Source organism: Stegodyphus dumicola, chromosome 2 (assembly GCF_044657685.1).
Source record: "Stegodyphus dumicola isolate Sdum_Otavi_A_Nest chromosome 2, ASM4465768v1".
NCBI lineage: Eukaryota > Metazoa > Arthropoda > Arachnida > Araneae > Eresidae > Stegodyphus > Stegodyphus dumicola.
In genome coordinates this window covers 237596142-237619399 of record NC_140769.1, presented here as the reverse complement: position 1 = coordinate 237619399, position 23258 = coordinate 237596142, and the positions used below count along the sequence as shown (strand labels likewise).

The window sequence follows — 23258 nt, the reverse complement described above, 5'->3', positions numbered from 1 at the left end:
TAAATGTCACAGAAAGTCATGTTTCGGTATTTCTAAATAAAAATATTTGCATAAAATCGAAAATTCTACATTATATACGCTCCCTTAGCCCCTATATTTATATATAGGAAAAAGTTTGTCCAAGTTATAAAAAAATGAAACAAAAATTGTTCTCGTCTCGTACGATAAAAGCTTATTCATATATTTAATCTCAAAATCTGCAACTTTTGACGGTATTTTCAATTTGCATTGAGGGGTCCCTTAGTAAATGAATTCACAAAATTCGAGGCTGGGTTTTCCCGCTTAAATGGCATTCAATGATATTCTTTTGTAATTTACTAGAGCAGGAGTTCTTAGCCTCTGTTGCACTCCTTCTACCTTTGTTAGAAGATCATGCTCTCGTTTTTCAAAACTTAAAAAAAAAAAAAAAAAAAAAAAAAAAAAAAAAATACATATGGAACCAGCGGCCGAGCGATAAAGTCGCTGAACACTGGTAGTTTGGTCCGAGCTTCGAATTCCCCCGAACGCTTCATGGGCGTTTTGGTGATTTTCCCCATGTGTAACGTGTATATCCCTTAGAAAGTCCAGGGATTGTCACCCAGGATTTTCCCAGCTTCAGAATAAATCGCTCTTAGAGCTTAACGCACGCGTTTACCGAAAACTTCTAGAAAGTCGCCAAGTTTGAAAGAAATCACGAAATGTCATTAGGGCCATTCATTTTTTTTAACTTATTACGTGCCTCGCCCTTGCGCACTACACGGAAAGGGAGGGATGCATTCGAGGATGTCTTTTTAAAAGAAACCGACTGCTATACACGTTACACATTGGGGAAACCACAAAAACGCGCTGCAGCCAGCCCGTTCGCTGGGACTCGAACCCTGAGCAGAACTACCAGTGTTCACCGGCTTTTATCGCTTAGCCGCTGGTGGGCCACTAAGGCCATTCGTGAGAGTTTCTTCCTACATCTTTAATTCTGCTTCAGCCATTTTCACAATTTGAATGTTCTTGGGTTCCGAATAACGAGTTCTACAATTTTGTACAAAAAATAAGCACTTATATCCGAAACACATCGCCATAAATTTACTCAAAAGTACAGCCTAAAATTACTAACAAATAAATAAATGGGAAAAATAAAATTACACACTCGTGTATATATATTATAAATAATACAATAAGCAAAAAAAAACTCAAAACCCAGTTGGGCACTGTAATCTGCAATAACCAGTGGCAATATTTATAAATTAAAGCGAAAATTTAAATTCAATACGTATTCAAATTGTAATAAAGAGCTGGCAGTAATAAAATAAATTATTCTGTAAAAGCAATAAACTATTGTGGAAAATTAAGAAACGAAATCCAGTTTTGAAATTCAGTAAAGAACAAATGTAGAAATTAGCTCGTACATCGTCTTCAGAAGGTTCATACATCGAGAGAAGCAAATGGATCAGCCTGTTTTCAAATTGATAATGACATGAATTTAATAAATTACTTATAGTTTTGGATTGTAACGGATTGCATTTTGAGCAAGATGCCATTCCGGTAGGGATGGACTCATGAAAATATAAACTATTTTGTAGTTTACTGAAGTTTTAAATGTAGTAAATATATGTCATTATCACCGTAGTATTTAAACTGTGCTTTGTTTAATCCTGAGGTTCCATGCAACTATTTTAGGGTTCTGCAAGTTAAAATCAGAATTTGAAAGAATTTTGAAATCCCAAGCTAATTGCAAAATTAAGCACCTAAAATAATTAATTTAAAAAAATTAATAAATAAAAAATTTTATAGACTATAATTCAAAACGTTTTCCGAAAAATTTATAAAAATTATTTTAAAATGCAAATTTCAAAAAATCTGAAAGGTTTCAGATTTTAAATTACGATCAGATGGTCGTTTTTTTAACATTTTGTGGATAACCTTTATTTATTAACATCACGTTCTTCGCACTTAAACCATAAAATTCAGCTCAAGAGCAATATCCCAAAATAATTTTAAAATGAGCATATCTTTAGAATTTCCAATACACAGTCTCGCGCGCTGGAGATAAAAATGTTTTTTCATTGCAACGTTGTGTTGCCATTGCTCGCTTTGAAATCCTTAAGTTTATTAATTAAAAAATCATTAAAGTTTTACAAAATATGAAATCGATAGTAAAAAAATTCCAAATTCCAGATTTGGGCTTCCAAATGCTCATCTTCATAGGAGGATTACAAAAATATCGAACATCACACTGCTCGATATTTGCTTTCCACTTCACTGTAATTGAAATGTACTGAATTAAATCAGTTTGCAATGAACTTGAATTAAAAAATCGTAGAGTTTGAGAACGATTTTGATTGCATTACCTTTTACTTTTTCACTACATGAATATAGGGAAAAAGAGATATTTCAGCTATATTTCTGCAGACCTTTAATACTATATATAATTGTGTTGATTTGATTCTCCTGTTAACTTATTTATACGTAGCATTTATACTTAGAAAACCCCTATTAAAGATAAGCATTTAGCCTTAGCAAATGATACACTAAAAGCACAGAAAATCAATACTTGATATACCAAATTTCTACAATTATATGACACATATCCCTTTTAATACCGGTACTATGAGCAGAGAAAACCAAACTGATTTTTAAGAAAAGGAAATAGATCAAATAAACTCCTAAAATACATTCCTTTCTTCCTAACAAATACGACTTCCTTTATCATGAAGAAAGCACTTTAAGTAATTTCAAAATGTTTATTACTTCGGAATCATTAGCAATTCAGAAAAATCTGCGACTCAAAGACGCTTTTGAAGGGAAAAAAATCGAAGAAATACCATACATGCAATTTTAAGATCTAAAAGTAAATTATAATTCCAGTATATTGGTTTGGATTGACGACAGTATCCTCATTTACTGAACAATCCTACATTTTTAAAGTACATCTAAAAAATGTCTTGCTTATAAAACCTCTTCATACATGTGAATCTGATTCGTTGAAGGAATTTAATAAAAATATTAATTTAGTATTCTAATTACTGCATTCTGAGGTGAAAGTAAATAAGTGATTTCTATTTAATATCAGAGTTATAGGATCTGTGATAATAAATTACTTCAACATAATTTTCAGATGTCGCTCTTTATTGCTCAGAAGGATATTTTAAGAAAATGTATTACTTTATATTTGGGCTATGCCAATAGTAAATATTAGTGAGTAGTTATATGTGAATTAAGAAGTTTAATTTCAGATTAGAACTACACTTTCAGTGCTTCCAAATGCTGTATTATTTAGCTATACAATTATCGCAGGTCCATGAATCTAAGATATATGAAGACTATTAAGCTGTACAGTGGGTATTTACACATTTTAGATTGACTTCGTAGGCGTTTAATTAATGTTTAAAATGTATTTTTTTTTCTAAATGTTCGATCACGTAGCCTTTTTTCTGTAACGTAAGTCTGCATCGTGATTTCCATGAGAGAAAGGCTTTTCGTAAAATTTTCAGGGTTATTTATTTTCATTTCTCTTCCACTGCTTTCCACAGTCCATTAATTCTGATGAATTTGCGTTTTGAAATAGCACTTTTCAAGAAACTAAAGGCTCTATAGTTCATAGATTAAACATCAGCAGAAATGGCAGGGATACGTTGAAAAGCAATATCTGTATCTGTCTTCATTTTTTCAAGGAATGCAATGGTACCTTTCGTAGTTATGATTTGTACGCTTATCTGGATAAAATTTCACTCTTTGAAATTGATTAAGTTATAGAAATGGAATTTCTTCTGCAAATATCGGACGAAAATTTTTATCTTGATAGTATGTTGTGTTGCTTTTAACACATTTTTCACTCTTCTCATTTCTAATTTCCCACTGTAAGAGAATTCCGTGACAGTCATAAACTTCTTATTGAAATTTCCTTTGGATCCAAGTTATATATATTTGTATATATATATTTATCTCTTCGTTTGCGATAATAAAGAGACCATTTTTTATTACAATCATTTAGACAAAACTATGCTACATCAATGATCACAAAGTATTTCCATTTATCTCCTGCTAAATATATTTCACACAGCGTTCCACAAAGTAATTTAGGTTTAGCCACATGCCTCAGCTAGAGCTGATAAACATTTATGTATTTGAGCTTTTTCAACTTAAATCTCGGTTAATTATTATATTTGTCGTTGCTATAGATGTATTTATAGGCTCTGCAATTGATTTCTACGTCAGTTAATTTTCTCTTATTACCAATGACTTAACTTTAGAAACATTAGAAATAATATGTACTTTAGGGTATTTGTTTGAGGTCTTCTTTGCACGTAAAAGTAATGAATGACGATTTTTCCCTTTCCTATAAATAATGTTGTTTATTGTGCGCTTAGAAATTTTAATATCATGCATTTTAAAATGTTTAAGGATTATGGAATAGGGCTATTTCTCTTCGGAAAGAGGTCAAATATATATTCTTCAGTCCATTGCTTATTTACATGCAGCATTTTGAAAGAAGAATAAATTGAAAAGTAGCAGACGATATTTCTCATTTCAAATAATAAGCTGCAGAACATCTGCTTTTTTAATTATTCTGTATCGAAATCGTTCTAAAAATGTGTAAACGCCCTCTATAGCTCTATACTGTTGATACAAGAACTAACATACACAAACACAAAGCAGTAGTTTATTACACAGAAAGTGGTTTTGCTTCAGACGTTTTTTGCAATTAAAATGATAATTCGTAACAGCTTGTTCAGACCTGTTTCGAAGGAAACATATTTTCAGTAGTGTGAAGTCACTGAAACCTAGACAAGAATTTAGTAATGATAACATACACAAAGTTATCGTAAATTAATGATCAAAAGATTGTAAGATAGAACAGTTCCTAAAATAACTAACAGGGAAATCCTTCTGAAATAAAAAATTTCTAGCACAGACAGCGTAAAGTTTGGCCTTTTGATTAGTTCATTACAGAACGGGTCATTTTGCAAACGTAAAAATTGCCGTTTGTCACATTTTTCGTTAAAAATGTTCTTAAGGCGATCCAGTTCGATTGGAACTTGCCCGGAGATGAGTGTCAGTCCTGCCAAGGATACAAAGCAGCTAACTTAAAAGTCGAGTCGACAAGCACAGATGCTTCGGTTGTGCCTAAAGGTCTTAATAAGAGTCGGTAGAGTATTGTTGCGTGCGTACGGGTTCGTTATGAAATGAATGCACAAGTCCGATGAAAAAAAAAATGAACAAAAATTTATTATTATCACAACAAAAATGCTTAAATTTTCTCAAATTATCACGCAGTATTACAATATCTCACAGTAGTTTTCTTTTAACTACTCAAATGTCCAATAGAACGTAATTCAAAACAGCTAAAGAACGCTAATCCACGAATTCGCTACAATCAACAACAGTAGTTTTTTTAAACAACAACAAACTAAGCAACTCCTACAAACTGAGATGTTTTCCTCCTTTTATAAGATTTTAAAATCACGCGCTAGAATTTTCCAGTACTTTCTCGAAATCAAAAAGAGATATTTATTTATTTAATGCACGCGCTCTTGTATTTTCAATTTTCCGGCTTAGCTTTCTTTTAATATTCGTCACGCGCTGCACTGCGCGAGAAATAAAACCAATTAATTTATAATTGAACTAATATTAGCTTTTTAAATACCAAATTCGTAACAGTATAATAAAACCATTCGTGAAATTGGACACACAGAAACAGAAATTCGTCAGCGAGAAAACATTTTGTATCTCTGTCAAGTTGGAAATAATGTTGGAAAGAGTATTTATCACTCGAATTTGTTGGAATGTTGAAACCTCACTGTAATCAAAACTCTCCACATTTCTTCTAAGAATATAAATATGTCTAATACAGTGAAGGCATAATACGCAGTATAGATACGTTATTAAATGAATGAAGATTGAGTATGAAAATTCGTTTAGGAAGTGTTTAGCGAAGGCAATAGCGGATCTTAGTATTTTGTTTCGTATCCATATATCGTACATATAGAAAGTGTAAAACTCAGTATCATTCTCTTTTAGAGTCATCATGAAGATGGAACAATGTAAAATGCCAAAACCGAAAATACTTACAACACATGCGTTAATTAAGTATTTTTCAACTTATTTTGAAGTTGCTTTATTCATGCTGAGCAGCGATGAGATCCATCGCTTACGCCGCAATGAAAAATAAATGATACTTGTTACGAAAACAATAAAGTATCCTATTGTAATTTTCCAGTAGGCCAAATGTTTTGCGCAAGTTATGATCCACAGCACGGAAAAATCCACAAAGTTTAAAACTGAAAACTCCAAAGAGAATTGCACATGCTCATGTTTTGAAATTTCGATCTGATTCTCCAACGAGGCCCACAAAAACCAAAATTTTGAAAAGCAGTCCATACTGATAGCTGTATCCTTCGTACGAAAGTAGAGACATACTTTCCTTTCTTTGACTTAAAATGTATGAATTGTTAAAATCATAAAAGTGTATCTTAATGTACGTAAATATCCCTTCATCTCAAACAGAATTACTAGACTGAAGGATACTGCTACCGTCTGATATATTTTTATGAAAATGCTGTTATGGAAAGTTATTCTTTTTTTGGCCATGTTTGTTGTAAGTTTGTCTGACTCTGCAATCTCACTAATGCATTTAAATGTTTTCGTATTATCACGCGCTGTCATCAATCATGTCCGAAGACTAGACAACAATTACACGAGAAACGCTTTAACGCTGGAAATGGAAATCATTTGTGAAGCTGAGTTGCGTAAGCAAGCTTGTTGTCTATCTTGTGAAAGAAAACATGTCAAGTGAATAACCTTTTAATGTAACTTTTCAATCAGCTGAAACCTTCAGGCTAATATGAAAGAGAAATACATGAGAATAAGCTCTTAGGTCACAATTTTCTTCTTTAATTACTCGTTAAAAAGAATGTTTTAGTTTTTCAATTTTAAATTCTTTTTTTTTTTTTTTTTTTAAGTTCTAGACGTTAACTAGAATTCATGCAAATCAGATTTCTAAAACTGAGATAATCCAGATAACAAAGTTGAAGAACTCGTCGAATAATAAGTATCTCATATGAATCATGATATGATAAACAATGGAACAATGGTAAACAATGAAAACAATAAACAATGGAAAATTTATTGAATTTTCCCTTTACAGGCATAAGATTAGTATTCTTTAATTCGATACTTAAAAACACTCTTAAACTCGTCAACCTAAAATAACACATTAGCAAAGAATATTAAATTAATAATATATAATACCTAAAATATAATTAGCAAAGAATAATTTTCAAAAGATTATGTATTCTCACTCCAAAAAAAGGCTTGAATAAAATCGTAAAATAGTTAAACAACTAGTTGTTGAATGTAAAATCAGATTTCTTTCCAGGAAACTATTTTTTATTGTCTTTATCAGGAATGTCAGTGAAAACGTCCAGAAAAACATCAAAGGCAAACTAATAAAATCAAAGATTCGAATAAAATATTTAGGGAATATTCACAGCTCCAACACTTTCAATAATTAAAGTTCTTAAGCATTACATATTGCTATAGAGCAATTTCGACAGCTGCAGGGAAAATTTTGTGGGGTTTCATTCCAGTTTTAGTTTAGCTTATTAGTTATGGCAAAATAACCGAGGTCTATCAGCTTAAAGGCAGGAACACCTTTCGTGAAAGACTTTCTAAGAGAAATTAATCGTATGCACTTTACACATGGGAAAAACCTCGAATATGCCCATGCAGCCAGCATATTTTTCGGGATTCAAAACCCGGACCTAAATACCATTGTTCAGCGACTTTATCGTTTGGAAACTGGTGGGCGGATTTTATTTGAATTAATGTTATGACGGAAAAAATAAATTTTTTCTATCCTTTAAGGGTGATTTAAAGTCTTACTCTTCAGAAAAAAACTATTCTCTGAAAACATTGAACAGAATTTAAGTGAAAATGCACAGTGGAAGGTCCTGTCATAGGCACGATCCTATCATAGGTAGAATGTGAATATAGCAAGTACAGATGCAAATGGGCGGAAGACCAGAATTTCACCCCTCTTAGTTGTACAGGTGTGTAGCCCTACCACACTCCATCCCAAGCTTTAATGGATAACAACTCAGAGGACTGTGCGAAGTCGTCCTACCCTTCAATATTTTTTAATAATTTCCAATATTTTCAGTGCCTTCATATAAATATGAAACATCCATGCCATCTCAGGGATTTGAGTCTGGGCCCAGGGTCGCTAGCTACTGTACCGATCAGGGCGGTATGTGAATATAGCTACAAAACTTGTAACACACATTAAAAGGTATTTCTCCCGCCTTCGTGGTGTGGTGGTCTGCACGCTGGGCGCGTATTCTAAAGGTCCGCGGTTCGATTCCCGGCGAAGGCGTTGCTCATTTTTCACTTCTCTTGCTTCCAAAAAAGTCCTCATGTCTCTACAACATAAGATTCGCTACATCTCATTTTAAAATCGAATTCCCTGCCATTGGAAATCTAAAGAATGCTACTGACACAGAAGAAATGCTAAATCGCGAATAAGTGAAGTGAATCTGTGCATTTTTATATGTTGGTTACTGATGAGCCACTATTAGTACTTAACTATCGTGAATTGGCAACAGTAATTAACTTTACACTAAACTGTATATGAAACTAAAACTGTTAGGAAGACACCTTTTTGTGTTCATGTAGTTAAGTTCTTTTTCTGTTAAGAACAGTTTTTTCTTGAAACTTTTACTTGTAATCGATCGACTTTGTATAGTTGACTAGTGATTTCTCTTTTCCATATTTTTTTAATCATTCGCCAGTGAAGCTTGTGCAGCGTGTTACACTATTTCCTTAATACATTACTAGATGAAGATTTTTTTTATTTAAGACTTCTATAGTCCTATCGATAGGGCTACCGCAATTTAAAAAAATAGTCTCGGACATTTTATAAAAAATAATTTTAGCGTTAAGAAAGTCTTGAGCATTTTGAATTGAAGCCACAAACGAAAAATTAATAAATGCAAATAAAAAGCGAAGACCTCGATCAACTGAAATAAATACTTAGACTAATGAAATGTGGATTACATTCTTTTTCATTGCAATAAAAGCCTTATTAAAGTTTCGCTCTCTTGTTTCCTTTCTTCTATAAATTAATAATTATTTCTTAAGCTTTTATAGCCACTTAATTAAAAATCTGGTATTTCTTACTATCCAAGATCTGAGACACAGCACAGGCTATATTTGGAATCCAGGATTGCCCGAGCTAATCCTAGAAATCTGATAACCCTACCTATAAATAATCAAAATGCATAACTAAAAAAGTATAACTACGCAGTGGATAGTCAAATTTTCTGTTATTTCGAACAACTAAATGTAAATATAAGGAGCTTATAGAAAAAGAGTTTATGTAATTTCCCTCCTGTTAAACCTGTCTTTTGTTCAAAAATAAATATATTTCAAGTACTCGAATACTCATAAGTTAACTAGCATCTATTAATTAGCTATTATCGCGTTCCAGTTGTCGCAGTTTATCCCATATGGGAACTTGATGGACGGAAAAGTCCTGAGGTAGACTCCTTAGGAGAATCTGAAAAGTTTAATAAAGAAAAAGGAGAGTGACTTTACCCTCTGAGCTCAGTACATCACCTGAGAGCAGAGAAGCGGAACTTTGAAATTAAATTGGCTTTGTATAGTCATAGCAGTAGGAAGAGTTGCTTAAATTACAGCTGGGAGCTGGGCTGGCTTCTGGTCTTGGCAGGGGGAGACTTAGTAGGGCAAAAGGGGTAAGGAATACAACAAGTACAGGGAGACGAATCATCATCCAGCAGGACAGGAAATTTACCCCAAAGTTAATGATGTGCAATTAGTGTAGTGCAAGTTTCAGTTTTGCTGTTGGAAACTTAGCTTTTTTGTATTTGTAGTAACCAAAATTTTCTTAATAAAATTGCAGATTCCTCTATCTTGCAGTCTTTGGTAGAATATGGAAAAGTCTCTATTGCTGAAGGGTGAACTGACGAGGAGTCTTGACTATATTTAGCATATTTTGGAAATGTTCACTTAGCCTTGGTAATTTTTTCTTTTATATGGTTTCGGAAATTCCGAGCAACTTTTTTCATTGGAAGTACGCTCGCCTTAAGAACGAAGGCTTTTGGAACTTTCATTACTCAACAGAGTACAAATATAAGTAAGTACGAATATAAGAGTACAAATATAAGTACAAATATAAGTAAATATAAGTACTTGAGGCAACCAAGATGGTTACAACATCCGAATTGTGTATGTCCAGATTGCTGACATCTCAAGCAAATAATCAGACTTTTTCCTTTTTTGCAACACCTTACGTTTAGTTGCAAGCCGCCCAGACGGTATAGCAGTTACGGAAGCCTACTGCGATACCGAAGAGCCTGGGTTCGAATTCCCCGAGTAGGCGTGGCTGTAACTGTCAGTCCCTTCTTAGAAGGTAATGGTGGCCCACCTGTTAGGTTGCTTCCACAATAAAGTGGCCACCACTTCCATCCTTAGTAGTGGCCAAGCCTAAGTCGGCTAAGTGCCGGCCAATGGAAAAAAAGTTTACTTGCAGAGATAAGAACCTCCTAATATTAAATATTTTGTTATCTTCGTCAGTTATAGTGATTTCTACCAAGAAAATCAGAAAGTTTTCAACTTTTCTAGTGTACGTTCTGGTAAATTGTATTGTCTTGGTCATTGGAGCACTAAACAGCAAGCGTTTCGTTTTTTAATCATGTTCAGTGGTGGTTGAGAGAAGATCTCTGATGATACAGAACGCTTAATTTCTTAAGCAAAAAAATGTAATTGTTTATTAAAAACGTTCCTTCTCAAGAGTTACGGAATGGAGTAAGATTTAATTTAAGGGCGAGAACGAATGAATGAGGTAATATTCAGGTAGATTCAACGCAATAAAAGTGTTCACCTCTCGTATTCTTGGCTACCCCTCATTGTCAGCGTCGGATGATTGCTGCACATACATAATGAAAATCATGTAGTACCGGAATTGATCCTCTTTTAATTGATCCCGGTATTGTGGAGGTCGCGTAAACTTCGCAAAGTAGGAATGCAAAATGTCATCCGACAGCAGCAGAAGATCCCAGCTGCGAAACTTAATGTGGCTCTAAATGTCCTCAATGGTGTTAGTATGAAAGTCAGTTTATGGCACCTTTCTTGCTCTTCATTCATACGAAATGTCCTCAAATAATCCTATAACCCTATCTATAAATAATCAAATCATATGTGGATTCGCGGATTAGCTTTCTTTAGCTGTTTGAATTACGTTCAAACAATTACACGAGAATTCTCTTATCAACAAGGACCTCCGTCTGCCTTGTGAATAGAATTGACCAACATTCGTTCTTCCTGTGAAATGAAAAAGGATTGAATTGAAGTCGATTGAATTTTGCTAGCTTCAGTTATAATCAGTTATAACTTTCTTATCGTTTCGCTCTAAATCATGAAAAAAAAAAGTCTTTATCTTTCCATACATACTTTTTTGTATGTATGTGTGTGTGTGGAAGTGAGGTACAGCGATTAATTAGAACCAGCTAGCAAGCGAAAAGCAAAGGTCAGTTAACAGCAATTAAAATTCCAATAATTCAAAATATGTGCTTTGTAGAATGTTATTTAGCAGGTGAGAGGACATTATTGTCTGTGTGATACTCTGTTTATTAAACGTTTATTTATTTTAATGCATGCACGTTAGCTTTGCCTAAATACAAACGATATGTTAGTAACACAATTTGCAAGTGGCAATAATATTGTTAGGAATTTTGTATTTAATTAGATATTTTTAGTATAATTATAATTAAAATTGTTGTGTTTCCCCGTGCAATGCAGCGCGAGATAAATTTTAAGAGAAAGCTACGCCGGAAAAGTCAAAATATAGGAGCACATGCATTTAAGATTGAATAAATGGATCTCTTATTTGTATTGAAATTAAATAAAGGTAACTGACTGCTGTGTTAGCTGTAACCGTAATTTCATCCTCTTGTTGGTTTCCAGAAATCTCGTGAAGCAAAGAAATTAATAGAAATTTCTCGCGACAGAAAGCCAGAGAGACAGCTCAGCTCAGTTGTTTAGTTGCTTAGTTACTGTTATTGCGAGTTTTTTTATATAGCTGCTGTTATATTTGCGAGTTCAGCGTGTGATCGGATTAGCTTTCTCTTTGCTTGCGTTGTATTCTAACGTTTTTATTAGTTTGAAATATAACTACCGATTATACTGCGTGATCTCTGAGAAATATTCTAGCATTCTGTTATATTTCTTTTCATAAGAATAAATTTTATTAATCTTTTATCGGACTTGTGCATTCAATCTATTACGAACCCGTACGCAGGCAACAATATTTAATTTCATTTTATTTTTGTCCTAAAAAGAATGTTATTTAAATTTATATATTAGAAGGCGAGATTATGTCAGTTGGTCTGTAGAACTATAAGCTGTAAATAAACACGTCTTTATTTGAGAATCATGGATGTGCAATGCTTCTTTCTTATCTTTATTAAAGAAATTTAGTTAAAGCCTTAGTGGAGCCTGGGATTCTGTGATCGTTAGTTTAGCAGAAAATTCACCGAATTTTCAGAACACTTGTTACATAAATAATGTTTACCCGTACATTTGAAAATATTACCCTAAAGCACTGGCATTTGTGAAAGAAATCACGCAAAATCGTCGTCTATGTAACGAAGAGCAAAAGCTGCCGAGGTGGCCTGTGATATATGGGGGCTAACTGATGTGCGCCTGTGAGTTCGGGAAAAGAAAGCCGAACTATTATTTTAGCAAACAGTTTTAATTTTAAAATTATCTTGAAATGGCATATATAGACGATTCACGGTGTAATACATTGCAGAAAATACAGACCGTCTTTGTAAGATAATTGTTCAGGGAAAGTTCCTTGATTATAATAAATACAAAAAATAAAACAATTCAAAAGGTGTTTATATAAGAACACAGTTCAGATTGCTAAGAGCTTAATTTTATATTTCGTCATGTGTTAAGAGAAATTTCAACGTGATGATTTGAAATACCCAATCATAAATTGCACCATATTCAAACACGAGGACGTTTCTAAAGTATTAAATATTACAAAATGATAAAGAAAAGTATACTCAATAACTTGGCACAAAATGACCGAATAATAATAAAGTAATTTGTCTTTAAAATCAGTTTTAATGTTACTCTTCCCAAGGAAATATTTAAGTAAATAAAATAAAAATGTAAACAATAGAAAATACACAATGCTATAAATAAATAATTTTACGTCCATGAACAGTTTACAAAAATTCGAATTTATAAAATGGAGGATGGCAGCTAAATCGCCTTAATTTAAAATAACAAACAGCTCAAAATATCTGAGCGGTTTAATTACTTTACAAAACCTTATGGATAGATTATTGATGATAAATTTCTAATATACAGTTGCTGGAAGTGAGAAGATAACTGAAGACAAAAAGAGCGAATTTTCATTTAAAAGTATAAAAATTTTAATTATTCAGGTTTTAGAGATGTGATAGAAAAAGGCGAGTTCTTAAGCATTTTAATTAACATAAATATTGCATTAATTATAACCAGTTTTATGTTTATTTTAAATTTATTGCAGTGTCTAAAGGAAAAATATTCCATTAACGGAAAATTTTATCGAAGAAAGTTGATAAGCGCTAAATACATACACGAAAAATTGCTTTTGTTCGGCTGTTACAGATAAAATTCTCAGTCAAATGATCAGTACAGTAATTAAAAAAGTATGTTCTTTTATGATCTCACAATTTTATATCAATTCTGTTTATAATATTTTTGTTCCACCATCAGCACATGGCGAATGCCAAAATTTTCCGGCGTGAAGAAGAAATAAGGATTTTAGTAAACATTTCGGACATATACCAAGCGACTATGTGAATGTTGACATTCACAGAATGTCGACATTCTATAGATTTCGGTATTTCACGGTAACATATGTCATGTACTCTAATTTAACCTTAAATAATTTTGCATATTGCCTTACTTAATGTATTATTTTAACATTTTGCGTCAGTAATTCTGTTAATTATTTATTGTCACACTAAATGTATTGCATAGCTGATGTTAGCGGATGGAAAGTAGACTCAAACGTTCGTTACTGCGTTTATTAGACTGTGTGAAGAACAAGTTCGTACAATAGATATACAAGTAGTTCGGCGCTCGCAGGCGCCCTCTTGCAGGGAACAAAATCAAAATTTACATAAGGCGCGAACATGCCGCCCACCTTGAAATACTATTTCAACATTTAGTGGTTAAAATTCAGTAAATTTAAAACACAATACAATATTAAAATTATGATATAATACTTAATTTATAATACATGAATTAAAACTCAAATTGGTAACTGACACAATTTTGTAATATTTCTTTTAACCATGCCATCTGAAGTCTTAATAGTCACAACCCTAACAACACTATCAAGACCAGGATGTAACTGAGTAATTCTACCCATTTTCCATTTAGTTGGAGGTAAGTTATCCTCCTTTATGAGACACAGATCATTAACTTGAAGATTTTTAGTTGGCAAAAGCCATTTTGGTCTTTGTTGTAATCGACACAGATATTCTTTGTGCCAACGTTTCCAAAATTGTTGAACCATTTTTTGAATATGTTGCCATCTGGTGAGATGGGAAACTTCAATGTAATTTGGTTCAGGAATGCTTGTTAATGATCTACCAATAAGAAAATGACCAGGCGTTAATGCTGACAAGTCATTTGGATCATTAGACAAACTTGTTAAAGGTCGCGAATTAAGACAAGCTTCTATTTGTGTGAGAAATGTTTCAAATTCTTCATATGTCAATCTCGCCTCACCAAGTACTCGTTTTAAATGGTATTTTGTTGATTTTATGCCAGCTTCCCAGAGTCCACCCATATGTGGCGCACCTGGAATGTTTAGATGCCATTTAATGCCATTATCAACCAAATATCTACTAACATTTTGGTTATAAGTTGCAGACCTAGCAAGCCTTTCAAATTCCATCAGTTTGCGTTTTGCTGCAACAAAATTGGAACCACAATCGCTATATATATATCACTGCTTTTGCCTCTGCGGGAAATGAACCTCTTAAGAGCTGCAATAAAAGCATCTGCTGAAAGATCAGTAACTAATTCTAGGTGAATAGCTCTTGTCGTAAAACAAACAAATAGAGCTATATATGCCTTGAATGACCTAGAGCCTCGACCCTTATTTGCTTTAATTTGAAAAGGACCTGCGTAATCCACTCCACAGCGCAAAAACGCAGGAGCAGGCGAAACGCGACTAGACGGCAAATCGCTCATCAATTGATTAGTGACAGATGCTCTAATTTTGCAACACTTTATACATTTCCTAACTAAATCTCTGATAACAGCTCTACCATTTATGATCCAATATTGTTCTTGAATGCAAGATTGCATAAGTTGTGGACCTGCATGCAAAAGTCTTTCATGGTAATGTCTAACAATAAGATGAGTTAAAATGTGCTTCTTTGGAAGCAAAATTGGATGCCTAAAACCATATGCAAGGTTTGCATGTCGCAAGCGACCGCCCACCCTGAGGATACCTAAATTATCTAAAAATGGATTCAAAGATAAAATTTTGCCTGTACCAGATAATGATTGATTTCTGCCTAAAGTGTTAATTTCATTCTTAAATTCAACACATTGCATTAATTTAATTAACACATGCATAGCTTTAGTTAATTCACTTGTTTTTAGAAATCCACTTACCTGATCTTCTGAATTTTTACAGTTATTTACAAACCTCATACATAATGCTACAACACGTTTAAGTTTAGTGAGAGGAATATTTATAAAATAAATCCTGAGCGTCTGTCAAGTGACTGCAGCAGTTGTAGACTGTAAAGTACATCTTTGCTCTGGCACAGAATCATCCAGTAGTGGTGCAGATAATGCTTGCTGAAAAGGAAATAAATTATACAATAAATCTGGACCACGTAACCACAATGAAGTAACCAGTGCAGATGACACACCACGGGTTGCAAGATCAGCAGGATTAGCATTTCCACTCACATGATGCCACTGGACAGGAGAGGATAAAGTCTGGATTTTTGATACTCTGTTGGCGACGAAGGTCTTCCATCGGCTTGCATGAGATCTTATCCAGGCTAATACAATAGTGGAATAAGTATGAAAATAAACTTGCGATATAGGAGTATTTAAAGCCCTACAGGTGAAATCCATTAATTTAGTCAACAGTAATGCTCCACAAAGTTCCAATCGGGGAAGTGATATGGTTTTTAGTGGTGCAACTCTTGTTTTGGCTATCACTAACTGAACATTAATTTGTCCAGTATCTAACACAGAACGATAATAAATTGCAGCGGCGTAGGCCTTCTCTGAGGCGTCACAAAACCCGTGCAGTTGAAACTGGTTATCTGATTCAACCAACAAGAATCGTGAAATTTTGATACTTTTAATAAATAACAAATCTTCTGTAAGTTGTTTCCACTCACATTCAATATCTGGAGGAACCTTTTCATCCCACTGAAACTGATGTTTCCACAATCTTTGCATAATCAATTTATACCGAACCGTGATCGGTGCCAACCATCCAAGAGGGTCAAAGGTTTTTGCGATTATTGAAAGTAATGTTCGTTTGGTTAAGACTTCAGGATATGATGAATTGACTTTGAATAAAAACATATCTGAAGCTGTATGCCACAGGATACCTAACGTTTTTACAGTATCATCATTGTCTATGTTCAAAGAAACATTTGATAAGCACAAATCTGGATTAATTGAATTCAAGACTTCTTTGCTGTTAGAAGCCCATTTTCTTAGAATAAATCCTGCACGTGACAACATCTGATTCAATTGCATTTGTAATTCTATAGCTTCAGTAACTGAATTGGCTCCGGACATCAAATCATCAACGTAGAAGTCCCTAAGACATGTCTTGGAAGCCAAAGGAAAATTAGTTGCTTCATCTATGGCTAACTGCTGTAAACATCTTACCGCAAGGTACGAAGCTGATGCAGTACCGTAAGCAATCCTAGTTAATCGAAAATCCTGAATTGGTTTATAAAGGGAATCGCGCCAGACTATTCTCTGAAAGTCTGCATCTTTTAGTATAATTTGTCTGTACATTTTCTCTATATCTGCAGTTATAGCTATTTTGTGAATTCTGAAACGAATAATTAATGTTGTCAGATCAGTCTGCAACTGTGGACCAACCATCAATTTCTCATTAAGAGAAATACCGCTAGAAGATTTTGTAGAACCATCAAATACGACTCGAAATTTACCTTCCGCACCATTCAGTTCCAGATAAAAATGGTGATAAAAACTAGAATTAGCTGGAACATCAATTTCATTTGCTGGAATCAATTCCATATGACCAAGTTGTTGATAGTCCTCCATAAATTTGTGATATTGACTGGAAAGAGATTTATTCTTAATAAATTGACGTTCAATGCTTTGTAAACGATGTACAGCAACATCCCTTGATGACCCAAGTTCATTTCCCGATCTACGAAATGGAAACTTAATAACAAATCTACCTGTTGAATCACGAGAAAAATTCCGCTTGAAATGATTTTCACATTCAATTTCCTCTTCTGTGTAATGCTTTATCTCCGAAATTTCTTCCAATTTCCAAAATTTTTCAAGCTGGAGCTGAACATTGGTACAACTAGCATGATTCGATACAATTGTCTGCGATACACTTTTAGTCTTTCCGATAATGACCCAGCCGAATATTGATTCCAAGGATGTTAACGAATGACCCGGAACAGTTAAACGTCCATGAAGCATTATCTCGCCAAATACTTCTGCGCCCAAAAGAATATCTATTGGGCCAGGCTGGAAACACTTTGTATCTGCCAACCACAAATGTTTGAAAGATGTCAAAACAGATCTATCAACTTGATATTGAGGGAGGTCACACGTGATCTTGGGTATAATTAATGCATTAACTGAAATGCTTGCGTTTTTATAAAATGGAGATGTTACTTGTAATTGAACTGAACCTGAAACCTTTCCAATTTTTTGCGAGCTCAGGCCATTTACACTTACGTTTGCACTAGTGCGCTTTAGCTGCAGTAAATTTACACAGTGCTCTCGAATAAATGAGCCCTGGTTACCTGAATCAATTAGCATCGTGCATTTTTGTAAATCGCCATTAATATCTTTAACATAAACAACCGCAGTAGGCAATAAAACTGCTTGCGCAACAGGCACCGTGGCGTTATTGCTACTAATAGCAGAAGTTCCGTGTTCCATGGGTATATGACATTTTTCATCATTTGAATTTTTCGAACATAACACTGTATTTTGTGGCTTTGAACAATATTTACACATTCCTGCACGACATTTAAAAATGGGATGCGTTTTACTATCTTTCAAACAATTAGCACACAACTTATTCCTTTTAATAATATCCCATTTTTCTTTGATAGGGAGTTCTAAAAAGCTATCACATTTAAATAACTGAGAATGAGAATTACTCTTACAATGAACGCACACATTAGCTACAAGTTGGGACGAAAAAGCGTATCTGCTACCTGAACCGCGAGTTTTAATTTCAGAAGGCAAAATTGACTTCTCCCTCTGGCACCTCGCCAAAGAGGCAATAGCATTCGCTCTGTTTAAAACAAAACGCTTGAATTCAGCGAAAGCAGAAATTTTCTTGTTCGAATGCTCTATCGTCCACTCTTTTAGTGTTGATCAAGTTTCCCTTTTAACAGAAAAATAATCATAGTATCCCAATGCTCTACCGGCTGTTTAAGGATTTTTAATGTATCAATACACTGTTGTGTTGTATCAATTAATCTCCGCAAACCTGAAGCTGATTCATGTTTTAGAACAGGTTGTGAAGTTTATTTAATGCTGCGTTTATTATTTCTATTTCGTTTTCATAACGTTCAGTAAGCGCTTCCCATGCCTTTTCATAATTCGCGTTTGAAATTTGAACTGATTGTAGTAAAACAGCAGCTTCACCTTTCACAGAAAGCTTAAGATATTGCAATTTTTGACTGTCACTTAATGTACTATTATTTCCAACACTGGCAAGAAATAAATCCCTAAATGATATCCAGTCAACATAATTAGAAGTAAACACTGGCAATTCCACGCGAGGAAGTTTCAAGCCGTTTGCATTAGGATTTATTATATCTTTGCCTGAATTTCTAAGTTTTCTTGATTCTTCCTTTAAAGTAATTTTTAATACATCTAATTTGGAAAATAATTCATGCATTTCTATTTCATATTTACTAAACTCTGCGTCAGAACAAGTACCAAGAATGTTATCGTTTAAACAGTTCACTTCAACACTTAATGCACTAACATCATTTTCGTACACTTCAATGGCAGAAAAAGAATTTTCTTGATTTTGTAAACTATTTATTTGTGAAATTAAACGAGTCAACTTACCCTTAATGATACGCTTTTGCTTTAAAATCAACTCCATGTTCCTGCCGCTGTTTTCACAATCCAGACAAAATATAAATCCGTTTTCCCTGCACGAAATGTCCTTCTATACCAGAACGTTAAAAATTGTCTTGACACATCATCCAAAGAAATGCGCTGGCTCACGACGGACCATGTTAGCGGATGGAAAGTAGACTCAAACGTTCGTTACTGCGTTTATTAGACTGTGTGAAGAACAAGTTCGTACAATAGATATACAAGTAGTTCGGCGCTCGCAGGCGCCCTCTTGCAGGGAACAAAATCAAAATTTACATAAGGCGCGAACAGCTGATTTTACCAAACATCTACGAATGTCACAATCTAGGCAACGAACGAATCTACGAACTACGCACACCTCGCTTTAATAAATTAACATAATAAATTTCAAAGAATACCATGTATACAGCATCCTGTTTAAACTTAAAAACACATCTACGAATTGCACAATTTAGGCAACGAACGAATCTACGAACTACTCACACCTCGCTTTAATAAATTAACATAACAACAATAAATTTCAAAAAATACTATGTACACAGCGTTCTGTTTCAACTTTAAAAAATATCTACGAATTGCACAATCTAGACACTACGCACTAATCAACAAAATAAACTAAAATAAATTTCAAACAATTAAAAAAAACAATAACGACAGAAATTCATACTAAAAAAAACAATGAACACAATATTCTACAAAATAAGAACAAGAATAAAATAAAGCGCATTTACCATGAATTAATGCTTTTTCGAACAGCAGAAATACCAATTTCATACTGCCTTTAATATGCCGCCACGCAATCACTATCGTATTTATATGGCAGCCAGACACACTATCCAGAAAATTCACACTTTGGTTCACAAATAAATAAAAGGACAAATAATCACAAATCTCTACTTTTATCATGCACAGCCACTAAAAATAATCTCCCGACCCTCTCTCCACTTCTCCAAATACCCACTGCCTCTCAACAGGATGACCACAATGATATTTCCTTTTGCCGAACTTCAATTCAACAACTTCCACCATTTTATCCCCCCCCACCACCTTCTCAGACACAGACGTGAACCAACGAGCATGACCAGTACCTCCTACATACAAAGCCACGGCACGGCTGACACTACGTCACTAAAGTCGTCCTTATTTACAGACAGTATGGTTGCCACATGAAGCCACTTATCGCTGTTATTCCCTTAAGACAAGAGAAAATGAAACGTAGTCCTCCCCCCTTTGCAGAAGGCATTACATCACTTAGTTTTATATAAATAAATGTGTATATCCGATTTGCCCTTCATCGACTGCATTTCCTAATTTCAAATACGTATCTTAACTTTTCTTAAATAATTTTACACTTAAAATAATAGAAAAGAAATTGATTTAACATACTTCAGATGGTGGTAATAAAATACATGTTTAAGATCTGGCTGTTGCTGGTTTGTTTTTTGAATATATATTTTACTAAATATCCTCTTCCTTAATAAAAAGGCAACTATAATGCATAATGACAAGTTAACAGTTGATTAAAACTAAAAAATCCCTAATCCGAAATTTCTTAATCATGTTTTATTTTTGCAATACCAGTTTTTAACAACATTTTCTATTTACACATATTTGTTTAGTAATTTTCCGGTTTTGATCTTGTTCACTTCACTGTAGGATTGAATTTTGTAACATATAATAAACCTGGAGTATGATTTGAATACTATTTTTGAGCAATATGAAAAATACTATTTTTGAGCATATATTGGTATTTATTCAGTGTTAATTTTCAATATAGGCGCAAAAAATTCCATACATTTAAGCTTTTTCAATTAGATTCCTATTTTTGAAGAATATGTAATTGCGTCTTTCTCAATAACAAAAAAGGAAAATTGCAAAAATTCAACAAACTTTACACTTGTTTGGAATTCAAAATTCTCAAGTTTCATTCTTATCATTTAATGTCTGTAACATCCCTTTTGTTTAATATGTACATATATAATTTTCTTGTAACTAGTAAATTTTTGTTCCTAAAAATCATTTAATTGTAACTCATCTAAGAATTTTTTAGCAAATGATAAATATGAAGTTGTATAATTGATATGCACTTACTGGAATTTTTTTATCAGGATAATCAGCAGAACCTTTTAAAACATCTAAATAGATCAAATGCCCTGAATTTTTAGAATTGTAAGGAGTAAGGAGTTTAGTGTTAAGGTAAGATTTAAAATTTTCAGAATAATTTCAGATCTTTATTAAGAAAGTAGCACAACTAGAATGCAAAACGCATTAAAAAAACACTTATTTTTTACCTGAAATTTTTCTATACAATTATAACTAGAAATAATAGGAAATGACACCATGTATTGTAATGAGAAAAAGGGGAGTAAATGTTTATTTAGGCAACTTCATGCTACTTACTTTTTATTACAGTAAATCCCTTTGAGAAAAAATAACTTAGTACAAATGTATGAGGCCTTACAGCTGGGAAGAAATGAAAGTACTTTTTTATTCTAGTTTATTTTTTATAGAGTTATCAGATGCCTTTTCCTCTGTATACGTACAACTATATTTCTAGAAATTTTATTTCTTTGACAGAATTAAACATAGAATAAAATGAAAATAATATATTAGTAAATATCTATAAAAATTAGTCATCTGGAATTGTATTTGACTACAAATTGTGCATACTTCCTTCTTACAGTTTAAAATTAATGTAACAAACACGTCTGTTTCAATTAAAATAAGATTAGAAAATTTCAAGATATTGATTTTAAGATATAAACGAAAGTAATATTAATTGACAAAGTATTTTATCTTCAAAAATGAATATTCTTTAGTTTATGATGAAAACGCTTAGTATATTATATAACAGACCTTAGAGCTTTAGCACTTTTCTATGATAATTGCAAATATTTCCCTTTTTTTGTGTGTGTGTGTGTATGCGTGCATGCATTTTGGAATAGGTGGCAAAGATTTCACAACATAAATAGAAAAAGCACTTTTTTATTCAACATATTATACACATTCTTCAGAAAATATTCATTTAAAAAAATGAATTACAAGTCTGAAAATATTAAGAAAAAATAGGTTAGTTTCACTCTCTTATTTTGTACCTTAAACACATAACATTTCATTTCTGCTACATACATAGACGATTTTTTTAATGTTTTCAATTTCCGTTGCTTAGTTAAATTATTGCTTAAAAGATTATCATTTAACTTTTTGCAGTAATTATTTAGAAAATATTTGTTGATGATTGTATGATATTTTTCAAAATAATTTGAGGGTTATGAAGTTTTGCTCAGTCATTCAGTTCAAAAAAAAATTTTCATGAAGTAAATTCAAAGTAATTTTACACACTGTATTTCGTGGAGAGACGACTTTCGTGACGTCAGAGCGTTCAAGCAACCCTAGAGCCTTGGCTTTGTATGTAGGAGGTACTGGCATGACGCGAACCAACGAGCTCCAGCGAAAGATTTGTCAACGTCAACAGGGTTGCCATACAACACGCAATCGCGCCAATAACCAGCGCAGAACACATATCGCCACATTTGGTGAAATTAGTGCGTGTATCTGAATTGTACCCATGCCGTAAATATTGTATAAATACTACTAAGCAATTTGGTCCTGCCTTCAAAATTGCAATTGATCAGGCTTAAACCCTACCGCATTCACAATGGATCTCAAGCCCACAGCAAGTTCCACAACAGAAATAGTACAGCATGTACTTGATTTCATCTTTCAGAAGTCAGGTCTTAATTTGAGGTGAAGGATTGGAGCAATATATTTGGCACCGAATGTTCCCTATGGTAGTACAATTTTTGAGACAGATAATTACACACTGCTTTTAATATAATAATAATAAAAATAATTTAATTTGTATAATAAGCGTTTTGAAC

At 33.2% G+C, this 23258-nt stretch overlaps 1 protein-coding gene across 4 annotated transcripts in view; it reads left to right on the top strand.

Moving 5' to 3' along the window:
- Positions 1-23258, top strand: part of LOC118193466 (uncharacterized) — a 173676-nt gene that overhangs the window by 113522 nt on the left and 36896 nt on the right. The window contains exon 1 of one of the 4 annotated variants that reach the window (XM_085811925.1): positions 13310-13425. The exons of 2 other annotated variants lie outside the window; for them this stretch is intronic. The gene's annotated coding sequence lies outside the window, so the exon portion shown is untranslated. Of the gene's footprint in view, positions 1-13309; positions 13426-21485; positions 21574-23258 lie in introns of those variants that run through there. One more of the 4 variants, XM_035364562.2, reaches the window with a different exon arrangement.